This window comes from Vicia villosa, linkage group LG2 (assembly GCF_029867415.1).
Source record: "Vicia villosa cultivar HV-30 ecotype Madison, WI linkage group LG2, Vvil1.0, whole genome shotgun sequence".
Classification (NCBI taxonomy): domain Eukaryota; kingdom Viridiplantae; phylum Streptophyta; class Magnoliopsida; order Fabales; family Fabaceae; genus Vicia; species Vicia villosa.
In genome coordinates this window covers 149101352-149128877 of record NC_081181.1, presented here as the reverse complement: position 1 = coordinate 149128877, position 27526 = coordinate 149101352, and the positions used below count along the sequence as shown (strand labels likewise).

General features: G+C 31.9%; 1 pseudogene; it reads left to right on the top strand.

The window, feature by feature from the left end:
• The window catches only part of LOC131650298 (subtilisin-like protease), a 65635-nt pseudogene that overhangs the window by 12440 nt on the left and 25669 nt on the right, over window positions 1-27526 (top strand).

Here is a 27526-nt window from a genome sequence, read left to right as displayed (position 1 = left end):
CATTGAGGTTTCTTAAATTATGTTAAGGCGTTTAGTACCAGTGTCTAATAAAACAGCCTATGCTGCTAGAATGTTAATACCCGATCCAATGATGTCACGTTTAAGAATTCCAAGACTTTATTGGCTCTGTCCTTTAGAAGAAAATGAAACAACATAAGGTGAATTTGAATAACTAATTATTTTTCCCTTGAATGACAATGTTTTGTTGGGTTGTAGGTTTTTTTTTAATGTCATCTTTGATCATTAAACTAGCTGCATCAGTCACTTCATCAGCATGTAAAACATAAGGAATCACAAAAGTTTTGAAATTTAAAGTTTCTGAGTTTGCAAGAATCATGCCAACACCACCTGAGTTTAGTACTTCTCGTCCTGGCATTGTTCTTGGAATGACAAGATATATATTATTATCCCACAATACTATTTCCCTCTTGCATCAATGTTCTTTAATGAACCTGATAAACAAAAGGATCGGTTAATATTTTGTGGACATGCATACACAAGGGGAAATAATTGTTGAGAAAATATTTAAGTTGCAACAATGTTTTACCTTCAAATTCTTCACCATTTACTGGCTTTGCTGATACAGCTATTTTTCTATCATGCGTGCTTGCACCTACTGTGAGGACCCAAGGAGCTTTATTTGAGAAATGACTATTTCTAGGCCCTATGTTTGCTGTAGAGCAACTAACAAAAACTCTTTTGAATAGAAGCAAAAGCACCCAGTGCAATTGGGACTTCAAAAAATGGTAGAGAACCAAAACTAATTTAAAGTTAAAGAACATCCACAACATCATCAATAGCTTTGTCCGTTGCAGCTAAAACAGCACTTCCAGTGCATCAAATTTGGATACCACGCACTTTGTAAATTGCTATGTGAGCATTAGGTGCCATACCATCTGCTACACCTTAGCATTTCCAAAAAAACTTACATTTTCTACGAACCTTGCACCCGCTTTGGCAGTAGTGTATGTTCGATGGATCGTACTCTCGAATGGAAGCTTTTGAGTTGCATCTGGGACTAAATTTCTTGCACCAATGTGTCTATTGTTGTAGGTTGTTCTTGCACCAATGAGTCTGTTGTTGTAGGTTGTTCTTCCATTGAATTGACAGTAACCTTTCCATTCTGTTGTTGTAGGTTGTTCTTCCATTGAATTGACAATAACCTTTCCATTTTGCAGGTGGTGGAGGCATTCCTTCTCCATTGAATGATGGATGATAAGGGTTTATTCCAGTGTCTATGAGTCCAATTATGATGCCTTTTTCAAGATTATCATCAATCCATAAACCCCGCCCTTGTTTCAACCCCAAGAAACTTATAGTGTGAGTTTTGTGTAATGAAAAAATTTTCTCGAGTCTTACTGACACAACTCCATGCTTCTGTCAAAGATCTTCAGTTTCTCCTTGCGTCAACTTTACTGCAAATCTAGAGGCAACATTGAGGTAACAGAACGCTAATCATTCATTGTAAGCAAAAGCTTCGGGAATAAATGAGTGGTTCAGGATTTCATTTGATTGAATTAAAGTTACATTTTCATCTTTTTTTACATTAATAATGTATGTCATTAGGTTGAGATCATCTGTTTGATTCTTCCTTGCAGAAAATAACATTGTGGTTTGATAGACACTGCATAGAAAGTACAAGAGAAGAAGAAACGGCGTAAGCGTACTTCATGATGAAACTTTTGATGGTTTGTATGAAATGTTGTATGCATATATCAAGTTCTGTTTTAATGAAATCAGTTTTCTCTTGAATCTCGAAGTTTATCACTTTTGCACCTATGTGTTGCGCTTTTCTACGAGAAATTTAAATCCCTAGTAATTGACAAACATGTCTTTGTTTTTTTACCATTATCGTAGGACTATAAGACTAGAGTAAGTACTACATACTTTTAAATTAAAAACTAGTAAAAAACATGCGCGTACGCGCATTTTGTCAAAGGTACACTTTTTCCATTTATAAAAATATTGGTATTAATAATACATTTTTTTAATATTTATAAAATATTTATATAAACAATACAGATATTCTCTTTTATAAATATATTAGGATCAACTAGCATGGTACGCGTATTTGTTTCTAAAATATAATCAAAATGAAATGAAGGATATATTTTATTTCGTATATATATATATATATATATATATATATATATATATATATATATATATATATATATATATATATATATATATATATATATATATATATATATATATATATATATATATATATATATGGGTAAAACTATACTGTTGAATCAAATATTTATATATATATATATATAATATTTTTATTTTGGTATTATATATAAAAATATTTGGATCAATGATAAGCTTGTTTCCGTTTTTAAAAATATTATTTTTCAAAGGAAAATTAATATATTTTAAATAGGAAAAAATGGATAGGAAGTCAATACACCATTTATAAAAACATTTTGAACACAACACATAACATTAGAATATTTTGCTGGTGAAGATGGAAAATGTAACACCCCGAATTCTAGACTAATTATTTATTTAATTATTTTAGCGTGACTCTATGAGTCATTGTGAAGTATTGATAATGTGATGATATGTTGAGTCCTTATTATGGTTTGTGGTGATCTGTGATGTTTGAGATTATGATGACTTATGTGATGTCTTGATGATTCATATGATGTCTTGGTGATTTGCGTGATGCTTATGTGTATTGATGAATTTTGGTGTATTTTAGAATAATTAGAATAATAAGTGGAATTATTTTAATTAGTAAAATAAATAATATCAGTGTTAGAGGTATTAAGGGTAAGAGTGGTCATTTGTGAAGAGTAAATGAGGGCAATATGGGAAGACCATATTAGGGGTCCTAGGGGTAAAAAGAGAAAAGAGAAAAGAGGGATTCATTCTGTACGATCAAAGTTTTGAGAAGAGGTAAAGGGAGAGAGCTAGGGAACGAAGAACATGGAGGAATACGTAGAGAGAACGCGAAGAGAAATAGAATCAAACCGTGAATTAAGGTAAGGGGGGACTCTTCGGGTTAGTGATTATTATACAATCAAGGGTAGTAGAATTGATTAGGATTGTTATTTGATTCGATTGCATGTTTAGGTTTTGAGGTTTTAGGGGATTTAGGTTGTTTATGTTGATTTGATGCAATTGATGAATTGATGAATGTTTTTGGTGTTAGATGACCTCTAAAATGTGTTATAATTGAAGTATGTTATGTTACTTAATGATATTTTGGTGTGTGAATTATTATAGTGTGATTAGACTGAAATTGAGAGAGGAAGGATGTCAAAATTGCAGTAATATTCTGCATAAAATGCAGCATGCGTCGACCTACTCAGAGCCTTCGTCGACCTAAGCAGACCCGAGGGAGACAGAAACTTTCCTGCGTCGACCTGGGAGGAGCCTGCGTCGACTTAGGGGTTCAATTTTGAGAAAATTTTGTAAAGACCATAACTTTTGATCCGTAACTCCGTTTTATGCGTCGTTCGAAGCGTTAGGAAGCTACTGAGATTATCTATATGATAGGATAGAGTTGGTTGATGTTAAATGGTTTAATTTTGATGTTACTATATGGATAACATGTGACTTACTTATGTGTGCATTACGAATTAATAACTTGTGACTAATATTCATAGATGTGTTAAGTGATGTGATATCCATGATATGTTGGGATGAATATATATATATATATATATATATATATATATATATATATATATATACTATTTGAATGTGTCTTGTTGATAATGACCATTTAAATGTGTATGTATCGAGATGTGGATTGAATAATGATGATTCTAGAATTGAATACATGTTGACATGATTATGTGTGATATAATTGTGGATGGTGTTGAAACCGAATATACCATTCGGTGTTGCTTTTGGTGAGTTATTGGTGATGACATTGTTCATTTTGATCCAGTGGTGATGTTGTGACAACATGATTATAATGTTGATAATGTGTGTATAACGTGATCATGTGGTGATTGTTTTGATCATATGATGATGATTGATTTGTTTTGAATGATGCATGATACATGTACATACTTGTTGGTGATAACTATGTTGAGTTATGTGATACGATGTTGTTCATCGGATCGGTGATGTTGTAAGTATGTCATATGTATGCATCCATTCATACGCATTTTGGTGATGGATCCCGGTGATGTTGTGGATCAAATGGTGGGCATAATTCCCATTGTGTGGAATTTGTGCCGGTTGGGCTGTATCTTGGTGATGAATAGATCAGTCGGATGTGTTTATCCCATGTATGGTACCACATGCATAGAGTCAGTTCATTCATGTGCATAATGATATAGTATGACTGAATGGATTGCGTGTTACTTTCAGTGACGTGTTTTGTTGGCATGATTATTTGATTAACAGTTGTGAATCTGAAATACATGTTATAGTTGGGTGAATAATAATTGTATGATGTTTTATTGCTTATGAATGTATAATACTTATTAATTTGAATGAGACTCACCCTTACATATTGACATTTTCATATTGAGAAGTAGCGGCTTATTACTCGGTGAGGATAGCTTGTAGAGTTCATCTGGTAGTTGGTGTCGTGTCAGTCATGGTCTGATAGTGTAACACTGGAGAACGATATAGTTTAGAGTTTAACTATGTACTCTATTTCATGGTTTTGTTTTATTACCTTGATTTTGGTAATGCGTATTTTCCGCTGTGATAAACATGATGTTGTTATCTGACAAATTGTTTCTAATAATGCATGACAGTTGACACACATTTTTGTTTAAATTAATTGTGGCACCCTTGGTTGCATGTTTTTACTCTGATTATTTTAATAATTGCCGCGGGGTTTAGAAGGGTGTTACAGAAAACATAAACAGAAAATCCAACAATACAGTTTATTAAACAATAATATGATATGACCATAAACATTCATAAACAAACTTTAAAAAAAACCAAATCATAAACTAAAAACATGTGATTTTTACCAAGAAGATGAACATACCTTTCTGTTGGTTGAAGAAGATGAACAATATCCTCCAAAATCATAACAAAACTAGTCTGAAAATACAAAGAAAAAGACTAAATCAACAAATTACTATTCAATAACCAATGCATCATATTTTCTAACTTTCTGACATTAATAATAAATTTCATTAGGATGAGATCTTCTGTTTTATACCCCTGTGGTTTGATGGATAGTGTATAGAAAGAACAAGAGATAAAGAAATGGAGTAAACTCATGATGAAAGTTTTGATGGTTTTCGTGGAATGTTGTATGCATATATCAAGTTCCGTTTTAATGAAATCAATTTTCACCTAAAACTCAAAGTTTATCTCTTTTGTACATCTGTTTTTTTTTCTATGATGGAGTTGAATCTCTAGTAATTGACAAACATGTCTTTGTTTTATACCAGTAATATAAGACTATATGTCTAGAGTAAGTACTACCTAATTTTATGTCATAAACTAGTAAAAAAACTAGTGCTTATGCACGAAATCTGGTATAGTACGCCCATTTTGTCACACATACACTTTTTTCGTTTATAAATTTTTTTTTTCAAACTATTAATACTTTATTACCCAAAAAACAAATGGTTCCGTTTATAAAAATATTTGTATCAATAAAACAACTTTTTAATATTTAGAACAATATCCAATTTTATAAAAATATTTGGATCAAGTGGTATGATACGCGTATTTATTTCTAAAATGTAATATGCCATTGATGCATTTGATCCAAAATTGGTATTCCGTTAAGAGTACCAATCGAAATAAGAGTTTTTCAACTGAAATGAGATTGATGTTCCTTAAATTATGTTAAAGCAGTTAGTACCATTGTCTATTGAAACAGGCTATGCTGCTAGAATGTTGATACCTGGTCCAATGATTTGAGGTTTAAGAATTCCATGACTTTATCGGCTCTGTCCTTTAGTAGAAAATGAAACAACATAAGGTGCATTTGAATAACCGATTATTGTTCCCTTGAATGACAATGTTTTGTTGGCTTGTAGGTTTTTTTTATGTCATATTTGATCCTTAAACCAGCTGCATCAGTCACTTCATCAGCAGGTAAAACATAAGGGATCACAAAAGTGTTGAAATTTAAAGTTTATGAGTTTGCAAGAATCATGCCAACACCATTTTAGTTTAGAACTTCCCGTCCTGGCAGCGTACTTGGAATGACAGGATATCCATGCATATCCCACAACACTATTTCCCTCGTGTGGTGACCTGCCTAAAAATTTAACGTTTAGAGTCGCCGCCTATTCTGAAGGGCGAATAGGAAACCCTACGCAGTATAGAGATCAGGGTAAGATACTATATTCAGGTCGAGGGAAGGTGTTAGGCACCCTCAACCCTTTCCTATGGCTTTGAATCTAAGGTTAACAGTTTTCTAGCTAAGGGTATTAAGGTAAGGTTTATGCTTTCGAGAGTTAAATAATTAAGAGAAATGAAACGGGAAAAAAATGAGATTTAGAGGGAAGGGGATTCGCCTTGTTGCCAAGTGCCTACGTATCTCCTTAGGGAGAATCAGAGTCAACGTAGTTCGGGGACAGGGTTGTACGCCTTAGAATTAGAATTTGATTTGATATGGTTTTGGAAGCTTTTTGAATGGCCTATCGTAGTTTTGAATAAGGATGAAAATCCATAGTTTGATTGGAAATGTTTTGAATGTTTTAGATTTGGGAAGTGTTTTAGGATTGGGCGTACAACCCTGATTTTAATTTGTTACCGTTAGTTGCGATGATCAATAGGTTTGATCACCATGGTTAACGGATTAGATAGGGATTGCTGACCGTTCTGACCGATAGATTCGATCACCACGAACAGCAAATAAAGTGTATTTTAGTTTTATATAATTAAAATTATTGATTTTATCATTACCTCTCATAATCAATAGATTTGATTATTACATGATAACGAATTGAGTATGCTAATCATCGTAACCAATAGATTTGGTTAAAACCATTTAGCAAAATAAATGTATTTTGGATTTAATTAATTAATTAATTGATTATTAACCATTGCGACCAATAGATTTAGTCGGAACGAATAATAAATTAAATCCTAAAACTTTGGCCAAGGGGCTAGTGGGATTGGGCAAACCCTAATGCATTGATAAACCTATCTCTAGGGTTTCTTTGTAATATATTCTTTGTAATTTTTAAATAGAATAAAATTAACACTATTATTTTTTTTAACACTTTGGCATAATGTTAACCCCATTTTTTTAGTAATAAATTCAACAAAAAAACTAGCCCATGTAACTTATGGTAACGTGATGTCTTTGAAATATATAGGTTAGTCAAGTTCCTAATTGAAATACAGCATATTAATTATATGGCCGAATCGAAAATACTCTGTCAAAATATTGTTTACATACACATATACACTTTTACCAGAACGAATTAATAATAAACCTGATATAGAAAATTAAAACTATCATGTGGCCTCTATATAGAGGTGTGAAACAGGCTATGACTTAGCTAATAAAATAGGTATAAAAACCACACAGTAGCTCTTAAAATTGAAACGATAAATAGGCGGCTACTCCACAAAGTATTAACAAGATAACATCAGAGAAAAAAAATATGAAAAGTACCTGTAACAGATTAAAGAGAGAGATCGAGACCGGTAACGCTGGGTGTTGATTTCCGGTTCTTGCTCTTCTTCTTTCATTTATCTGTAAAACAGACTCAAAGTGAATGTCTTTTTTTCTGTTCCTAAAAATTGGCCTCCTTTTATAATGCACAACCTAGGGTTTTCTACACCCTAATGGGCCTATTGTCTAATTAATTAATTTAATAAATATTTTAATTAGTAAATTGATAATAGTAATTCATAATAATTCTAATAATATATTAACCTCCTAATTAACTTAATAGAATAAATAGGCTAATAATAATCTTACTAATACTAATAATAATAATTCAATAATAGCTAATAATAATATTAGTTAGTAAAATAAATATATAAATGATAATAAAAAATAAATAAATAATGAAAACTAAATTATACTAGAATATCAAAAAGATAGATAAAAGAACCCTTAGGATGGGATATATGGGCTAACATTTTTGGGCCCAAATACCTGTTAATTACACATCTCTATTTAATTAAAAAGGGTTTTATAAGAGAGCAGATTTAACAATAGATATGTTAAACCCCATGGCTCTTAATTTTAACACCCTTAGTAAATTAAAATATGCGGATCGTGTCGGGTAAATTTTGGGGTATGACACCTCGTACATCAATGCTCTTTAATGAACCTGATAAACGAAAGGAATGATCACTATTTTGTGCACATGCATACACAAGGGGAAATAATTGTTGAGACAAATACACAATGTTTCACCTTCAAATTCTTCACCATTTACTAGCTTTGTTGATGCATATATTTTTCTATCATGCTTGCTTGAACCTACTGCGAGGAACCAAGGAGCTTTATTTGAGAAAATACTGTATCTAGGCCCTATGTTTGCTGTAGAGCAACTAACAAAAACTCCCTTTTGAATAGCAGCAAAAGCACCAATTGCAATTGGGTCATCAAAAAATAGTAGAGAACCAAAACCAATTAAAAGTTAAAGAACATCCACACCATCATCAATAGCTTTGTCCATTGCAGCTAAACAACACTTCTAGGGCATCCAATTTGGATATCACACACTTTACTAATTGCTATGTGAGCATTAGGTGCCATACCATCTGCTACACCTTAGCATTTCCATAAAGACTTGCATTTTCTATGAACCTTCCACCTGCTTTGGTAGTAGTGTACGTTCCATGAATCGTACAGTCGAATGGAATCTCTTGAGTTGCACATGGGACTAAATTCCTTGCACCAATGAGTTTGTTTTTCCAGGTTGTTCTTCCATTGAATTGACAATAGTCTTTCCATTTTGCATGTGGTGGAGGCATTCCTTCTCCGTTGAATGATAGATGATAAGGGTTTATTCCAATGTCTTTGAGTCCAATTATGATTCCTTTTTGAGATTATCATCAATCCACAAACCTCGTCCTTGTTTCAACCCCAAGAAAGTTATAGTGTGAGTTTTGTTTAATGAAAGTTTTTTCTCGAGTCTGATTGATATAACTCCATGCTTCTATCAAAGATCTCCAGCTTCTTATTTCGTCAACTTTACTGCAAATCCAAAGGCAACATTGAAGTAATAGAACACCAATCGTTCCATGAAAGCAAAAGTTTCGGGAAGAAATGAGTAGTACCTGATTTCTTTTGATTGAATTAAAGTTTCATTTTCCAACTTTTTGAAATTAATAATGTATGTCATTAGGTTGAGATCATCTGTTTGATTCTTTCTTGCAGAAAATACCATTATGGTTTGATGGATACTGCATAGAAAGAACAAGAGAAGAATAAACGGCATAAACTTCATGATGAAACTTTTGATGGTTTGTGTGAAATGTTGTATGCATATATCAAGTTTCGTTTCAATGAAATCAGTTTTCTCCTGAATCTCAAAGTTTATCACTTTTGCACCTATGTGTTGTGTTTTTCTATGAGAGATTAAAGTCCCTAGTAATTGACAAACATGTCTTTGTTTTTTACCAGAAATGTAGGACTATGAGGCTAGAGTAAGTACTACCTACTTTTAAACTATAAACTAGCAAAAAAACCTGTGCGTAAGCACATTTTTCAAACATACACATTTTCCGTTTATTAAAGTATTTGTATTAATAATATTTTTTTTAATATTTATAAAAATATTTATATAGACAATACACATATTCTCTTTTATGTATATATTTGGCTCAACTAGCATGGTATACGTATTTGTTTCTAAAATGTAATCAAAATGATATGAAGGATATCATTTATTTCGTATATAAAAATATTTGATTCAATAGTATATTTTTACCCATATATTAAAAATATTTTTGTTTTGGTATTATATATAAAAATATTTGGATCAATGGTAAGTTTGTTTCCGTTTCTAAAAATATTATGGTTTAAAGGAAAATTAATATATTTAAATAGGAAAAAATGGACAGGAAGTCAATACATCATTTAAAAAAACATTTTGAACACAACACATAACATTAGAATATTTTGTTGATAAAGATGGAAAACATAAACATAAAATCCAACAATATGGTTTATTAAACAATAATATGATGTTACCATAAACATTCATAAACAAACTTTAAAAAAACATAGTCCCAAATCATAAACTAAAAACATGTGATTTTTATCAAGAAGATGAACATACCTTTCAGTTGGATGAAGAAGATGAACAATATCCTCCAAAATCATAAAAAACTAGTATGAAAATACAAAGCAAAATACTAAATCAACAAATCATTATTCAATAACCAATACATCATATTTTCTAACTTTTTGACATTAATAATATATTTCATTAGGATAAGATCTTTTGTTGGATTCTTCCTTATAGAAAATACCTCTGTGATTTGATGGATAATGCATAGAAAGAATAAGAGATGAAGAAATGGAGTAAACTCATAAAGAAACTTTTGATGGTTTGCGTGGAATGTTGTTTGCATATATCAAGTTCTGTTTTAATGAAATCAATTTTCACCTGATGGATTTCTATTTCTAGTAATTGAAAAACATGTCTTTGTTTTATACCAGTAATATAGGACTATAAGTACTACCCACTTTTGTCATAAACTAGTAAAAAACTAGTGCCTATGCACGAGTTCTCGTCTGGTACGCCCATTTTGTCACAATTACACTTTTTCCAGTTTTAAAAATAATTTTTTTTGGAAATATCAATACTTTATTACCCAAAAAACAAATTTTTATGTTTAAAAAAATATTTGTATCTATTAAACATCTTTTTGATATTTATGAAAATATTCACTTTTACAAAAATATTTGGATCAACTGGTATGGTATGCGTATTTGTTTCTAAAATGTAACATGCCACTGATGCCTTTGATCCAAAATAGGTATTCTGTTAAGATTAATCTATTAGATGTTTTCATGATTGCTGATTTTATAGTAGCAGGTGACCAATCGGGATGAGAGTTTTTCAACTAACATGACATTGAGGTTCCTTAAATTATGTTAAATCATTTTGTACCATTGTCTAATGAAACAGGCCATGCTTCTAGAATGTTGATACCTGGTCCAATGGTGTCAGGATTAAGAATTCTAAGACTTTCTCGGCTCTGTCCTCTAGTAGAAAATGAAAAAACATAAGGTGCATTTGAATCACCGATTATTGTTCCCTTGAATGACAATGTTTTGTTGGGTTGTGGGTTTTTTTATGTCATCTTTGATCATTAAGCCAGCTGCATAAGTCACTTAATCAACAGATAAAACATGCGGAATCACAAAAGTGTTGAAATTTAAAGTTTATGAGTTTGCAAGAATTATGCCAACACCACCTGAGTTTAGTACTTCTCGTCCTGGCATAGCTCTTGGAATGACAAGAAATCCATTCTTATCCCACAACATTATTTCCCTCGTGCATCAATGTTCTTTAATGAACCCGATAAACAAAAGGATCGAATCTTATTTTGTGCACGTGCATACGCAAAGGGAAATAATTGTTGAGACAAATACTTAAGTTGCAACAATGTTTCACCTTCAAATTCTTCACCATTTACTAGCTTTGCTGATACAGTAATTTTTTCTGTAATTCGTTATTGCACCTAATGTGAGGACCCAAGGTGCTTCATTTGAGAGAAGAATGTATCTAGGCCTTAAGTTTGTTGTATAGCAACTAACAAAAACTCCCTTTTGAATAGCAGCAAAAGCACCCACTGTAATTGGGTCTTCAGAAAATGGAAGAGAACCAAAGCCAAGTAAAAGTGAAAGAACATCCACACCATCATCAATAGCTTTGTTTATTGCAACTAAAACAACACTTCCAGGGCATCCAATTTCGATATCAAACACTTTGTAAATTGCTATGTGAGCATTAGGTTCCGTACCATCTGCTACACCCTTAGCATTTCCAAAAAGACTAGCATTTTCTACGAACCTTCCTACCGCTCTGGCAGTAGTGTATGTTCCATGGATGGTACTCTCGAATGGAAGCTCTTGGGTTGCACCTGGGACTAAATTCCTTGCACCAATGAGTTTGTTATTGCAGGTTGTTCTTCCATTGAATTGACAATAACATTTTCATTAGGCAGGCGGTGAAAGCATTCCTTCGCTGTTGAATGATAGATGATAAGGGTTTCTTCCAATGTCTATGAGTCCAATTATGATGCCTTTTTCGAGATTATCATCAGTCCACAAACCCCTCCCTTGTTTCAATCCCAAGAAAGTTAGAGTGTCAATTTTGTGTAATGAAATTTTTTTCTTGAGTCTTACTGGCATAACTCCATGCTTCTGTCGAAGATCTTCAGCTTCTTCTTGCGTCAACTTTACTGCAAATCCAGATGCAACATTGAGGTAAAAGAATGTTAATCGTTCATTTTAAGCAAAAGCTTCTGGAAGAAATGAGTGATACCGGAAATCAGTTTTCTCCTGAATCTCAAAGTTGATCACTTTTTCACCTATGTGTTGCATTTTTCTATGAGAAATTTAAATCCCTAGTAATTGACAAACATGTCTTTGTTTTTTACCAGTATTGTAGGACTATAAGGCTAGAGTAAGTACTACGTACTTTTAAATTATAAACTAGTACAAAAACCTGCGCGTACGCACATTTTGTCAAAGGTACATTTTTTCCATTTATAAAAATATTGGTATTAATAATACATTTTTTTAATGAGGAATCGCAAAAGTGTTGAAATTTAAAGTTTATGAGTTTGCAAGAATCATGCCAACACCAGCTGAGTTTAGAACTTCTCGTCCTGGCACAGTACTTGGAATGATAGGATATCATGCATGTCCCATGACACTATTTTCCCTTTTGAATCATTGTTCTTTAATGAACCTGATAAACAAAAGGATTGCATCCTATTTTGTGCACATGCATACGCAAGGGGAAATAATTGTTGAGAAAAATACTACTGTTGAAACAATATTTCACCTTTAAATTCTTAGTTATTTACTAGCTTTGCTAATGCAGCTATTTTTCTGTCATGCGTGCTTGCACATACTGTGAGGACCCAAGGAGCTTCATTTGAGAGAAGAGTGTATCTAGGCCCAGAATTTGCAAATTATGGTTTTTACCTAGATATACCTACGGAAACAAAATATCTAAGTTCTTTCCATGGATATACATACGGAACGTTCTTTGACAGAAAATAGGTGGTCCATATTCATCAAGGTTTTCTATAAATTTGGAGTTTCTTATGTTGTCTTTCATACAAACACAAAAATGTCTCAATATGATATCAACATTCGTTGGTATATCACAAGTGTCTCTTACTCCGACGGCAGAACATCTGGGCGAACGTTCAAACTCAACGATTACATCTTGCTCGATGATATCATTGACAAAATCCGATATCGTTTATCTTACGGAGACAAACAAAATATTCTGAAGGTCGAGTATCATTCACCTTTAGTTAAGAACAGAGGGAACATCGTTTACAACATCTTTGACCTCAAGTACCGAGAAGATGTTTTGGCGATTCGGAAAACATATTACGACTTCGAAGAGAAAATCCCGCTCGAGTTCGTAGCGACAGTGCAAAGAAAGGCCGAGAAAATATTATAGATGTGCAAGCGTCCATCGGGCTATTGAAATGTAATATTTAATTTGCTGCTAAAATTATTTTTTTGAATTATCAAAATAATAGTTTTGGGCCTAGGCCCATTTAAATTTCAATAGTTGCCCACTTACTCTCACATTATTTTCAATTTATAAAGCTACATGTTTGATTGGTATATAAACGATGTGGGACTAGAAAGGTATGCTTAAGACAATTGTTGGCTTTGCTTTTTATATTACACATTTCCTTATGCAGCAACATTCTTTATGTCTCCTACATATGTTTTCTTTCTTATGCAACACCATTCTTTATCATTCAGGAAGCTAACAACACAGTGAGAGTTGGAACCCACCAATTACACTTGACTGTATCATTCTTATACTTATATACTTGCTTCCTTCCACATTCTTTATCATACTTGTTTTTCCAAACCCTTATTTTAAACCACACACCAACAAGTGCCAATATGAATATGAACACCGTACTGAATGCATAAATACAATTTATTGAGATTAGTTAATGCTAAAATATCACAATATAAGAATACACCTCCGAAAATAGAGATACAATATTAGAAGTACACATGATGCCTAAGAACCCTAAGAGATGTAATAAGAGTTTCTTTATAATATAAGTTAACTTTTCACATAAGGATAAAGAGTATAGGTCTCTTTGATGTAAAATTTATTTTTTATTTTATGATTGCCGTTATTTATATTTTTATGGGTTTAGTATATGATACCCCTGACAAACAAGCGAGATTTGATTTTTCCCCCTTAAAAAAATTGTGATTCCCCCTTGAGAAACCCAGATTCCAAATGCGTCCCCCCTCATGCTGACTTGGCCAAGTAAAAGTGAAAGAACATCCACACCATCATCAATAGCTATGTCCATTGCATCTAAAATAACACTTCCAAGGCATCCAATTTCAATATCACACACTTTGTAAATTGCTATATGAGCATTAGGTGCCATACCATCTGCTCCACCCTTATCATTATCTAAGAACCTTCTTCCCGCTTTGTCAGTAGTGTATGTTCCATCTATTGTACTCTCGAATGGAAGCTCTTGAGTTGCACATGGGACTAAATTCCTTGCACCAATGAGTTTGTTGTTCTAGGTTGTTCTACCATTGAATTGACAATAGCCTTTACATTTTGCAGGTGGTGGAGGCATTCCTTCTCCGTTGAGTGATGATGATAAGGGTCTATTACAGTGTCTATGAGTCCATGATGCCTTTTCCGAGATTATCATCAATCCACAAACCACACCCTTGTTTCAACCCTAAGAAAGTTATAATGTGAGTTTTGTGTAATGAAAGTTTTTTCTCGAGTCTGATTGATACAACTCCATGCTTCTATCAAAGATCTTCAGCTTGTTCTTTAGTCAACTTTACTGCAAATCCAGAGGCAATATTGAGGTAAGAGAATAACAATCGTTCATTGAAAGCAAAGGCTTCTTGAAGAAATGAGTGGTACCGAATTTATTTTGATTGAATTAAAGTTACATTTTCCAAATTTTGACATTAATAATGTATGTCATTAGGTTGAGAGCATCTGTTTGATTCTTCCTTGTAGAAAATACCATTGTGGTTTGGTAGATACTGCATAGAAAGAACAAGAGAAGAAGAAATGGCGTAAACTTCATGATGAAACTTTTGATGGTTTGTGTGAAATGTTGTATGCATATATCAAGTTCCGTTTTAATGAAATCAGTTTTCTCCTAATCTCAAAGTTTATCACTTTTGCACCTATGTGTTGTGTTTTTCTATGAGAGATTAAAATCCCTAGTAATTGACAAACATGTCTTTGTTTTTTACCAGAAACGTAGGACTATAAGCTTAGAGTAAGTACTAGCTACTTTTAAATTATAAACTAGTAAAAAGTCTGTGCGTACGCACATTTTTCAAACATACACTTTTTCCATTTATAAAAATATTGGTATTAATAATATATTTTTTTAATATTTATAAAAATATTAATATAAACAATACATATATTCTCTTTTATAAATATATTTGGATCAACTAGCTTGGTATGCATATTTGTTTCTAAAATGTCATCAAAATGATATGAAGGATGTAAATTATTTCGTATATATAAATATTTGATTTAACAGTATATTTTTACCGATATATAATATTTTTATTTTGGTATTATATATAAAAATATTTGGATCAATGGTAAGCATGTTTCCGTTTTTAAAAATATTATTTTTTAAAGGAAAATTAATATATTTAAATAGGAAAAAATGGATAGGAAGTCAATCCACCATTTATAAAAACATTTTGAATACAACACATAACATTAGAATATTTTGTTGGTAAAGATGGAAAACATAAATAGCAAATCCAACAATACGGTTTATTAAACAATAATGTGATCTGAGCATAAACATTCATAAAAAAACTTTAAAAAACATAAACCCAAATCATAAACAAAAAACATGTGATTTTTACCAAGAAGATGAACATACCTTTCCATTGGACGAAGAAGATGAATAATATCCTCCAAAATTAAAACAAAACTAGTTTGAAAATACAAAGCAAAATACTAAATCAACAAACCATTATTCAATAACCAATACATCATATTTTCTAAATTTTTGACATTAATAATAAATGTCATTAGGATGAGATCTTCTGTTTCATTCTTCCTTATAGAAAATACCCCTGTGATTTGATGGATAGTGTATAGAAAGAACAAGAGAGGAAGAAATGGTGTAAACTCATGATGAAACTTTTGGGTTTGCGTGGAATGTTGTATGCATATATCAAGTTTCGTTTTAATGAAATCAATTTTCATCTGAGACTCAAATTTTATCACTTTTGTACCTCTGTGTTTTGTTTTTCTATGATGAATTTAAATCTCTAGTAATTGACAAACATGTCTTTGTTTTGTACTAGTAATATAGGACTATAAGTCTAGAGTAAGTACCACCTACTTTTATGTCATAAACTAATAAAAAAACTAGTGTGTATGCACGAGTTCTGGTCTGGTACGTCCATTTTGTCACACATACACTTTTTCCGTTTATAAAAAATATTTTTTTTGGAAATATTAATACTTTATTACCCAAAAAGTAAATGGTTCCATTTATAAAAATATCTGTATCAATTAAACATCTTTTTAATATTTATAAAAATAACCACTTTTATAAAGATATTTGGATCAACTGGTATGATAGGCGTATTTGTTTCTAAAATGTAACATGCCATTGATGCATTTGATCCAAAATAGGTATTACGTTAAGATTAATCTATTAGTTGTTGTCATGATTGTTGATTTTATAGTAGCAGTTGACCAATCGGGATGAGAGATTTTCAACTGAAATGACATTGAGGTTCCTTAAATTATGTTAAAGCGTTTGGTACCATTGTCTAATGAAACAGGCTATGCTGCTATAATGTTGATACTTGGTCCAATGATGTCTGGTTTAAGAATTCCAAGACATTATCGGCTCTGTCCTTTAGAAGAAAATGAAACAACATAAGGTGAATTTGAATAACTGATTATTTTTCCCTTGAATGACAATGTTTTATTGGGTTGTAAGGTTTTTTTTATGTCATCTTTTATCATTAAACTAGCTGCATCAGTCACTTCATCAGCATGTAAAACATAAGGAATCACAAAAGTTTTGAAATTTAAAGTTTCAGAGTTTGCAAGAATCATGCCAACACCACATGAGTTTAGTACTTCTCGTCCTGGCATTGTTCTTGGAATGACAAGATATATATTATTATCCCACAATACTATTTCCCTCTTGCATCAATGTTCTTTAATGAACCTGATAAACAAAAGGATCGGTTCTTATTTTGTGGACATGCATACACAAGGGGAAATAATTGTTGAAAAAATAATTAAGTTGCAACAATGTTTTACCTTCAAATTCTTCACTATTTACTGGCTTTGCTGATGCAGCTATTTTTCTATCATGCGTACTTGCACCTACTGTGAGGACCCAAGGAGCTTTATTTGAGAAAAGACTATTTCTAGGCCCTATGTTTGTTGTAGAGCAACTAACAAAAACTCCCTTTTGAATAGAAGAAAAAGCACCCAGTGCAATTGGGTCTTCAAAAAATGGTAGAGAACCAAAACTAATTAAAAGTTAAAGAACATTTACAACATCATCAATAGCTTTGTCCATTGCAGCTAAAACAGCACTTCCAGTGCATCCAATTTGGATACCACACACTTTGTAAATTGCTATGTGAGCATTAGGTGCCATACCATCTGCTACACCTTAGCATTTCCAAAAAAACTAGCATTTTCTACGAACCTTGCACCCGCTTTGGCAGTAATGTATGTTCGATGGATCGTACTCTCGAATGGAAGCTTTTGAATTGCATCTGGGACTAAATTTCTTGCACCAGTGTGTCTATTATTGTAGGTTGTTCTTGCACCAATGAGTCTGTTGTTGTAGGTTGTTCTTCCATTGAATTGACAATAACCTTTCCATTTTGTTGTTGTAGGTTGTTCTTCCATTGAATTGACAATAACCTTTCCATTTTGCAGGTGGTGGAGGCATTCCTTCGCCATTGAATGATGGTTTGTTGATTTAGTATTTTGCTTTGTATTTTCAGACTAGTTTTGTTATAATTTTGGAGGATATTATTCATCTTCTTCATCCAACGGAAAGGTATGTTCATCTTCTTGGTAAAAATCAGATGTTTTTTGTTTATGGTAAAAATCACACGTTTTTTGTTTATGATTTGGGTTTATGTTTTTTTAAAGTTTGTTTATGAATGTTTATGGTTAGATCTTATTATTGTTTAATAAACCGTATAGTTGGATTTTCTATTTATGTTTTCCATCTTTACCAACAAAATATTCTAATGTTATGTGTTGTGTTCAAAATGTTTTTATAAATGGTGGATTGACTTCCTATCCATTTTTTCCTATTTAAATATATTAATTTTCCTTTAAAAAATAATATTTTTAAAAACGGAAACATGCTTACCATTGATCCAAATATTTTTATATATAATACCAAAATAAAAATATTATATATATGGGTAAAAATATACTGTTAAATCAAATATTTATATATACGAAATAATTTACATCCTTCATATCATTTTGATGACATTTTAGAAACAAATATGCATACCAAGCTAGTTGATCCTAATATATTTATAAAAGAGAATATGTGCATTGTTTATATTAATATTTTTTTAAATATTAAAAATATATATTATTAATACCAATATTTTTATAAATGGAAAAAGTGTATGTTTGAAAAATGTGCGTACGCACAGATTTTTTACTAGTTTATAATTTAAAAGTAGCTAGTAATTACTCTAAGCTTATAGTCCTACGTTTCTGGTAAAAAAACAAAGACATGTTTGTCAATTACTAGGGATTTTAATCTCTCATAGAAAAACACAACACATAGGTGCAAAAGTGATAAACATTGAGATTAGGAGAAAACTGATTTCATTAAAATGGAACTCGATATATGCATACAACATTTCACACAAACCATCAAAAGTTTCATCATGAAGTTTACGCCATTTCTTCTTCTCTTGTTCTTTCTATGCAGTATCTACCAAACCACAATGGTATTTTCTACAAGGAAGAATCAAACAGATGCTCTCAACCTAATGACATACATTATTAATGTCAAAATTTGGAAAATGTAACTTTAATTCAATCAAAATAAATTTCGGTACCACTCATTTCTTCAAGAAGCCTTTGCTTTCAATGAACGATTGTTATTCTCTTACCTCAATATTGCCTCTGGATTTGCACTAAAGTTGACGAAAGAAGAAGCTGAAGATCTTTGATAGAAGCATGGAGTTGTATCAATCAGACTCGAGAAAAAACTTTCATTACACAAAACTCTCATTATAACTTTCTTAGGGTTGAAACAAGGGTGTGGTTTTTGGATTGATGATAATCTCGGAAAAGGCATCATAATTGGACTCATAGACACTGGAATAGACCCTTATCATCATCATTCAACGGAGAAGGAATGCCTCCACCACCTGCAAAATGTAAAGGCTATTGTCAATTCAATGGTAGAACAACCTAGAACAACAAACTCATTGGTGCAAGGAATTTAGTCCCATGTGCAACTCAAGAGCTTCCATTCGAGAGTACAATAGATGGAACATACACTACTGACAAAGCGGGAAGAAGGTTCTTAGAAAATGATAAGGGTGGAGCAGATGATATGGCACCTAATGCTCACATAGCAATTTACAAAGTGTGTGATATCGAAATTGGATGCCTTGGAAGTGTTGTTTTAGATGCAATGGACATAGCTATTGATGATGGTGTGGATGTTCTTTCACTTTTACTTGGCCAAGTCAGCATGAGGGGGGACGCATTTGGAATCTGGGTTTCTCAAGGGGGGAATCACAATTTTTTTAGGGGGAAAAAATCAAATCTCGCTTGTTTGTCAAGGGGTATCATATATTAAACCCATAAAAATATAAATAACGACAATCAAAAAATAAAAAATAGTTTTTACATCAAAGAGACCTATACTCTTTATCCCTATGAGAAAAGTTAATTTATATTATAAAGAAACTCGTATTACATCTCTTAGGGTTCTTAGGCATCATGTGTACTTCTAATATTGTATCTCTATTTTCGGAGGTGTATTCTTATATTGTGATATTTTAGCATTAACTAATCTCAATAAATTGTATTTATGCATTCAGTACGGTGTTCATATTCATATTGGCACTTGTTGGTGTGTGGTTTAAAATAAGGGTTTGGAAAAACAAGTATGATAAAGAATGTGGAAGGAAGCAAGTATATAAGTATAAGAGTGATGCAGTCAAGTGTAATTGGTGGGTTCCAACTCTCACTTTGTTGTTAGCTTCCTGGATGATAAAGAATGGTGTTGCATAATAAAGAAAACATATGTAGGAGACATAAAGAATGGCGTTGCATAAGGAAATGTGTAATATAAAAAGCAAAGCCAGCAATTGTCTTAAGCATACCTTTCTAGTCCCACATCGTTTGTAATAATAATAAAAGTAGTGTTTATATACCAATCAAACATGTAGCTTTATGAATTGAAAATAATGTGGGAGTAAGAGGGCAACTATTGAAATTTAAATGGGCCTAGGCCCAAAAGTATTATTTTGATAATTTAAAAAAATAATTTCTAAAAAATGTTAATAGAAATAATTTTAAAAAAAGGTAAAAAAAAAATAATATATAAAAAAATTATTAAAAAAATGACGTGGATTTTAAAAAAAATTAAAATGCCACTTGAGATGCCAAGTGTGAAGATTCCATGGCCAAGTCAGCATGAGGGGGGACGCATTTGAAATGGGGGAATCACAATTTTTTTAAGGGGGCAAAAATCAAATCTCGCTTGTTTGGCAGGGGGTATCATATATTAAACCCTTAAAAATATAAATAACGGCAATCAAAAAATAAAAAATAGTTTTTACATCAAAGAGACCTATACTCTTTATCCCTATGAGAAAAGTTAATTTATATTATAAAGAAACTCTTATTACATCTCTTAGGGTTCTTAGGCATCATGTGTACTTCTAATATTGTATCTCTATTTTCGGAGGTGTATTCTTAGAAGCACCATTTTTTTTACTTTGTATGAAAACGTTTCGTAGATGCATATACGGGATATGTTTGTATGTATATCTACGGAATAAATCAGATACTAAAAACTAGAAAACAACATTTGCAACGATAAAAACAACAATTGTAATGATAAAAACAACATTTATAGATTAAAATCGGCATTAAATTGATGATTTTAGCAGCAAATTAAATATTATATTTCAATAGCCCGATGGACGCTTGCACATCTCTAATATTTTCTCGACCTTTCTTTGCACTGTCGCTACCAACTCGAGCGGGATTTTCTCTTCGAAGTCGTAATATGTTTTCCGCATCGCCAAAACATCTTCTCGGTTCTTGAGCTCAAAGTTGTTGTAAACGATGTTCCCTCTGTTGTTAACTAAAGGTGAATGATACTCGAGCTTCAGAATATTTTGTTTGTCTCCGTAAGCTAGACGATATCGGATTTCGTCAATGATATCATCGAGCAAGGTGTAATCGTTGAGTTTAAACGTCCGCCCAGATGTTCTACCGTCGGAGTAAGAGACACTTGCGATATACCAACGGATGTTGATATCATATTGAGACATTTTTGTGTATGTATGAAAGACAACATAAGAAACTCCAAATTTATAGAAAACCTAGATGAATATGGACCACCTATTTTCTGTCATAGAACGTTCCGTATGTATATCCATGGAGAGAACTTAGATATTTTGTTTCCGTAGGTATATCTAGGTAAAAACCAATAATTTGTAAATTCTGGGCCTAGATACACTCTTCTCTCAAATGAAAATCCTTGGGTCCTCACAGTATGTGCAAGCACGCATGACAGAAAAATAGCTGCATCAGCAAAGCTAGTAAATAACGAAGAATTTAAAGGTGAAATATTGTTTCAACAGTAGTATTTTTCTCAACAATTATTTCCCCTTGCGTATGCATGTGCACAAAATAGGATGAAATCCTTTTGTTTATAAGGTTTATTAAAGAATGATGATTCAAAAGGGAAAATAGTGTCGTGGGACATGCATGATATCCTGTCATTCCAAGTACTGTGCCAGGACGAGAAGTTCTAAACTCAGCTGGTGTTGGCATGATTCTTGCAAACTCAGAAACTTTAAATTTCAACAATTTTGCAATTCCTCATTAAAAAAATGTATTATTAATACCAATATTTTTATAAATGGAAAAAATGTACCTTTGACAAAATGCGCGTACGCGCAGGTTTTTTTACTAGTTTATAATTTAAAAGTACGTAGTACTTACTCTAGTCTTATAGTCCTACAATACTGGTAAAAAACAAAGACATGTTTGTCAATTACTAAGGATTTAAATTTCTCATAGAAAAACGCAACACATAGGTGAAAAAGTGATCAACTTTGAGATTCAGGAGAAAACCGATTTCTGGTATCACTCATTTCTTCCCGAAGCTTTTGCTTAAAATGAACGATTGGCATTCTGTTACCTCAATGTTGCCTCTGGATTTGCAGTAAAGTTGAGGCAAGAAGAAGCTGAATATCTTCGACAGAAGCATGGAGTTATGTTAGTAAGACTCGAGAAAAAACTTTCATTACACAAAACTGACACTCTAACTTTCTTGGGATTGAAACAAGGGAGGGGTTTGTGGACAGATAATCTCAAAAAAGGCATCATAATTGGACTCATAGACATTGGAATAAACCCTTATCATCTATCATTCATCAGCGAAGGAATGCCTTCACCGCCTGCCAAATGAAAAGGTTATTGTCAATTCAATGGAAGAACAACCTGCAATAACAAACTCATTGGTGCAAGGAATTTAGTCCCAGGTGCAACTCAAGAGCTTCCATTCGAGAGTACCATCCATGGAACATACACTACTGCCAGAGTGGTAGGAAGGTTCGTAGAAGCAACTAACAAAATCTCAGCAAAAGCACCCACTACAATTAGGTCTTCGAAAAATGGAAGAGAACCAAAGCCAAGTAAAAGTGAAAGAGCATCCAAACCCTCATCAATAGCTTTGTCCAGTGCATCTAAAACAACACTTCCACGGCATCCAATTTCGATATCACACACTTTGTAAATTGCTATGTGAGCATTAGGTGCCAAATCATCTGCTACACCCTTATCATTTTCTAAGAACCTTCCTCCCGCTTTGGCAGTAGTGTATGTTCCATCTATTGTACTCTCGAATGGAAGACTTTGGGTTACACATGGGACTAAATTCCTTGCACCAATGAGTTTGTTGTTCTAGGTTGTTCTACCATTGAATTAACAATAGTCTTTACACTTTGCAGGTAGTGGAGGCATTCCTTCTCCGTTGAATGATGGATGATAAGGGTCTATTCCAGTGTCTATGAGTCCAATTATGATGCCTTTTCCGAGATTATAATCAATCCACAAACCACACCCTTGTTTCAACCCTAAGAAAGTTATAATGTGAGTTTTGTGTAATGAAAGTTTTTTCTCGAGTCTAATTGATACAACTCCATGCTTCTATCGAAGATCTTCAGCTTCTTCTTTCGTCAACTTTAGTGCAAATCCAAAGGCAACATTGAGGTAAGAGAACAACAATCGTTCATTGAAAGAAAAGGCTTCTAGAAGAAATGAGTGGTACCAGATTTCTTTTGATTGAATTAAAGTTACATTTTCCAAATTTTTGACATTAATAATGCATGTCATTAGGTTGAGATCATCTGTTTGATTCTTCCTTGCAGAAAATACCATTGTAGTTTGATAGATACTGCATAGAAAAAACAAGAGAAGAAGAAACATCGTAAACTTCATGATGAAATTTTTGATGGTTTGTGTGAAATGTTGTATGCATATATCAAGTTCCGTTTTAATGAAATCAGGTTTCTTCTGAATCTCAAAGTTTATCACTTTTGCACCTATGTGTTGTGTTTTTTTATGAGAGATTAAAATCCCTAGTAATTGACAAACTTGTCTTTGTTTTTTACCAGGAACGTAGGACTATAATCCTAGAGTAAGTACTAGCTACTTTTAAATTGTAAACTAGTAAAAAACCTGTGCGCACGCACATTTTTCAAACATACACTTTTCCATTTATAAAAATATTGGTATTAATAATACATTTTTTTTAATATGTATAAAAATATTAATATAAACAATACACATATTCTCTTTTATAAATATACTAGGATCAACTAACATGGTATGCGTATTTGTTTCTAAAATGTAATCAAAATGATATGAAGGATATAAATTATTTCGTATATATAAATATTTGATTTAACAGTATATTTCTACCCATATATATATATATATATATATATATATATATATATATATATATATATATATATATATATATATATATATATATATATATATATATATATATATATAATATTTTTATTTTGGTATTATATATAAAAATATTTGGATCAATGGTAAGCTTGTTTCCGTTTTTAAAAATATTATTTTTTAAAGGAAAATTAATATATTTAAATAGGAGAAAATGGATAGGAAGTCAATCCACCATTCATAAAAACATTTTGAACACAACACATAACATTAGAATATTTTGTTGGTAAAGATGGAAAACATAAATAGAAAATCCAACAATACTGTTTATTAAACAATAATATGATCTAACCATAAACATTCTTAAACAAACTTTAAAAAAACATAAACCCAAATCATTAAAAAAAAACATGTGATTTTTACCAAGAAGATGAACATACCTTTCCGTTGGATGACAAAGATGAATAATATCCTCCAAAATTATAACAAAACTAGTCTGAAAATACAAAGCAAAATACTAAATCAACAAACCATTATTCAATAACCAATACATCATTTTTTCTATATTTTTTACATTAATAATAAATGTCATTAGGATGAAATCTTCTGTTTGATTCTTCCTTATAGAAAATACCCTTGTGGTTTGATGGATGTTTTATAGAAATAACAAGAGAGGAAGAAATGGTGTAAACTCATTATGAAACTTTTTATGGTTTGCATGGAATGTTGTATGCATATATCAAGTTCCGTTTTAATGAAATCAATTTTCACCTAAAATTCAAAGTTTGTCACTTTTGTACCTCTGTGTTTTTTTTCTATGATGGATTTGAATCTATAGTAATTGACAAACATGTCTTTGTGTTATACTAGTAATATAGGACTATAAGTTCAGAGCAAGTACTGCCTACTTTTATGTCATAAAATAGTAAAACAAACTAGTGCGTATGCACGAGTTCTGGTCTGGTACGCCCATTTTGTCACACGTACACTTTTTCCATTTATAAAAAAAATAGAACTATTAATACTTTATTACCCAAAAAACAAATGGATCCGTTTATAAAAATATTTGTATCAATTAAACATCTTTTTAATATTTATAAAAATAACCACTTTTATAAAAATATTTGGATCAACTGGTATGATACCCGTATTTGTTTCTAAAATGTAACATGCCACTGACGCCTTTGATCCAAAATAGGTATTCCGTTAAGATTAATCTCTTAGCTGTTGTCATGATTGCAGATTTTATAGTAGCATGTGATCAATCGGGAAGAGAGTTTTTCAAGTGAAATGACATCGAGGTTCCTTAAATTATGTTAAAGCGTTTAGTACCATTGTCTAATGAAACAACCTATACTGCTAGAATGTTGATACCTAGTCCAATGATGTCAGGTTTAAGAATTCCAAGACTTTATCGGCTCTGTCTTTTAGTAGAAAATGAAACAACATAAGGTGCATTTGAATCACAGATTATTGTTCCCTTGAATGACAATTTTTTGTTGGGTTGTAGGTTTTTTTATGTCATCTATGATCATTAAACCAGCTGCATAAATCACTTCATCAGCAGGTAAAACATGAGGAATCACAAAAGTGTTGAAATTTAAAGTTTCTGAGTATGCAAAAATCATGCCAACAGCACCTGAGTTTAGAACTTCTCGTCTTGGCACAGTACTTAGAATGACAAGATATCCATGCATATCCCACAACACTATTTCCGTCGTACATCAATGTTCTTTAATGAACCTGATAAAAAAAGGGTTGAATCCTATTTTGTGCACATGATTACAAAAGAGGAAATAATTATTGAGAAAAATACTTAATTCGCAACAATGTTTCACAACCATTTACTAGCTTTGCTGATGCAGCTACTTTTCTATCATGCATAATTGCACCTACTGTGAGGACCCAATGAGCTTTATTTGATAAAAGACTGTATCTAGGCCCTGAGTTTGCTGTAGAGCAACTAACAAAATCTCCCTTTTCTATAGAAGCAAAAGCACCCACTGCAATTGGGTCTTCGAAAAATGGAAGAGAACCAAAGCCAAGTAAAAGTGAAAGAACATCCACACCATCATCAATAGCTTTGTCCATTGCATCTAAAACAACATTTCCAAGGCATACAATTTCGATATCACACACTTTGTAAATTGCTATGTGAGCATTAGGTGCCATATCATCTGCTACACCCTTATCATTTTCTAAGAACCTTCCTCCCGCTTTGGTAGTAGTGTATGTTCCATCTATTGTACTCTCGAATGGAAGCTTTTGAGTTGCACATGGGACTAAATTCCTTGCACCAATGAGTTTGTTGTTCTAGGTTGTTCTACCATTGAATTGACAATAGCCTTTACATTTTGCAGGTGGTGGAGGCATTCCTTCTCCGTTGAATGATGGATTATTCCAGTGTCTATGAGTCCAATTATGATGCTTTTTCCGATATTATCATCAATCCACAAACTACACCCTTGTTTCAACTCTAAGAAAGTTATAATGTGAGTTTTGTGTAATGAAAGTTTTTTCTTGAGTCTAATAGATACAACTCCATGCTTCTATCGAAGATCTTCAGCTTCTTCTTTCGTCAACTTTAGTGAAAATCCAGAGGTAACATTGAGGTAAGAGAACAACAATCGTTCATTGAAAGCAAAGGCTTATGGAAGAAATGAGTGGTACCAGATTTCTTTCTAAAATGTCATCAAAATTATATGAAGGATATAAATTATTTCGTATATATAAATATTTGATTTAACAGTATATTTTTACCCATCTATATAATATTTTTATTTTGGTATTATATATAAAAATATTTGGATTAATGGTAAGCTTGTTTCCGTTTTTAAAAATATTGTTTTTTAAAGGAAAATTAATATATTTAAATAGGAAAAAATGGATAGGAAGTCAATCCACCATTTATAAAAACATTTTGAACACAACACATAACATTAGAATATTTTGTTGGTAAAGATGGAAAACATAAATAGAAAATCCAACAATACGGTTTATTAAACAATAATATAATCTAACCATAAACATTCATAAACAATCTTTAAAAAAACATAAATCCAAATCATAAACAAAAAACATGTGATTTTTACCAAGAAGATGAACATACCTTTCCGTTGGACGAAGAAGAAGAATAATATCCTCCAAAATCATAACAAAACTAGTTTGAA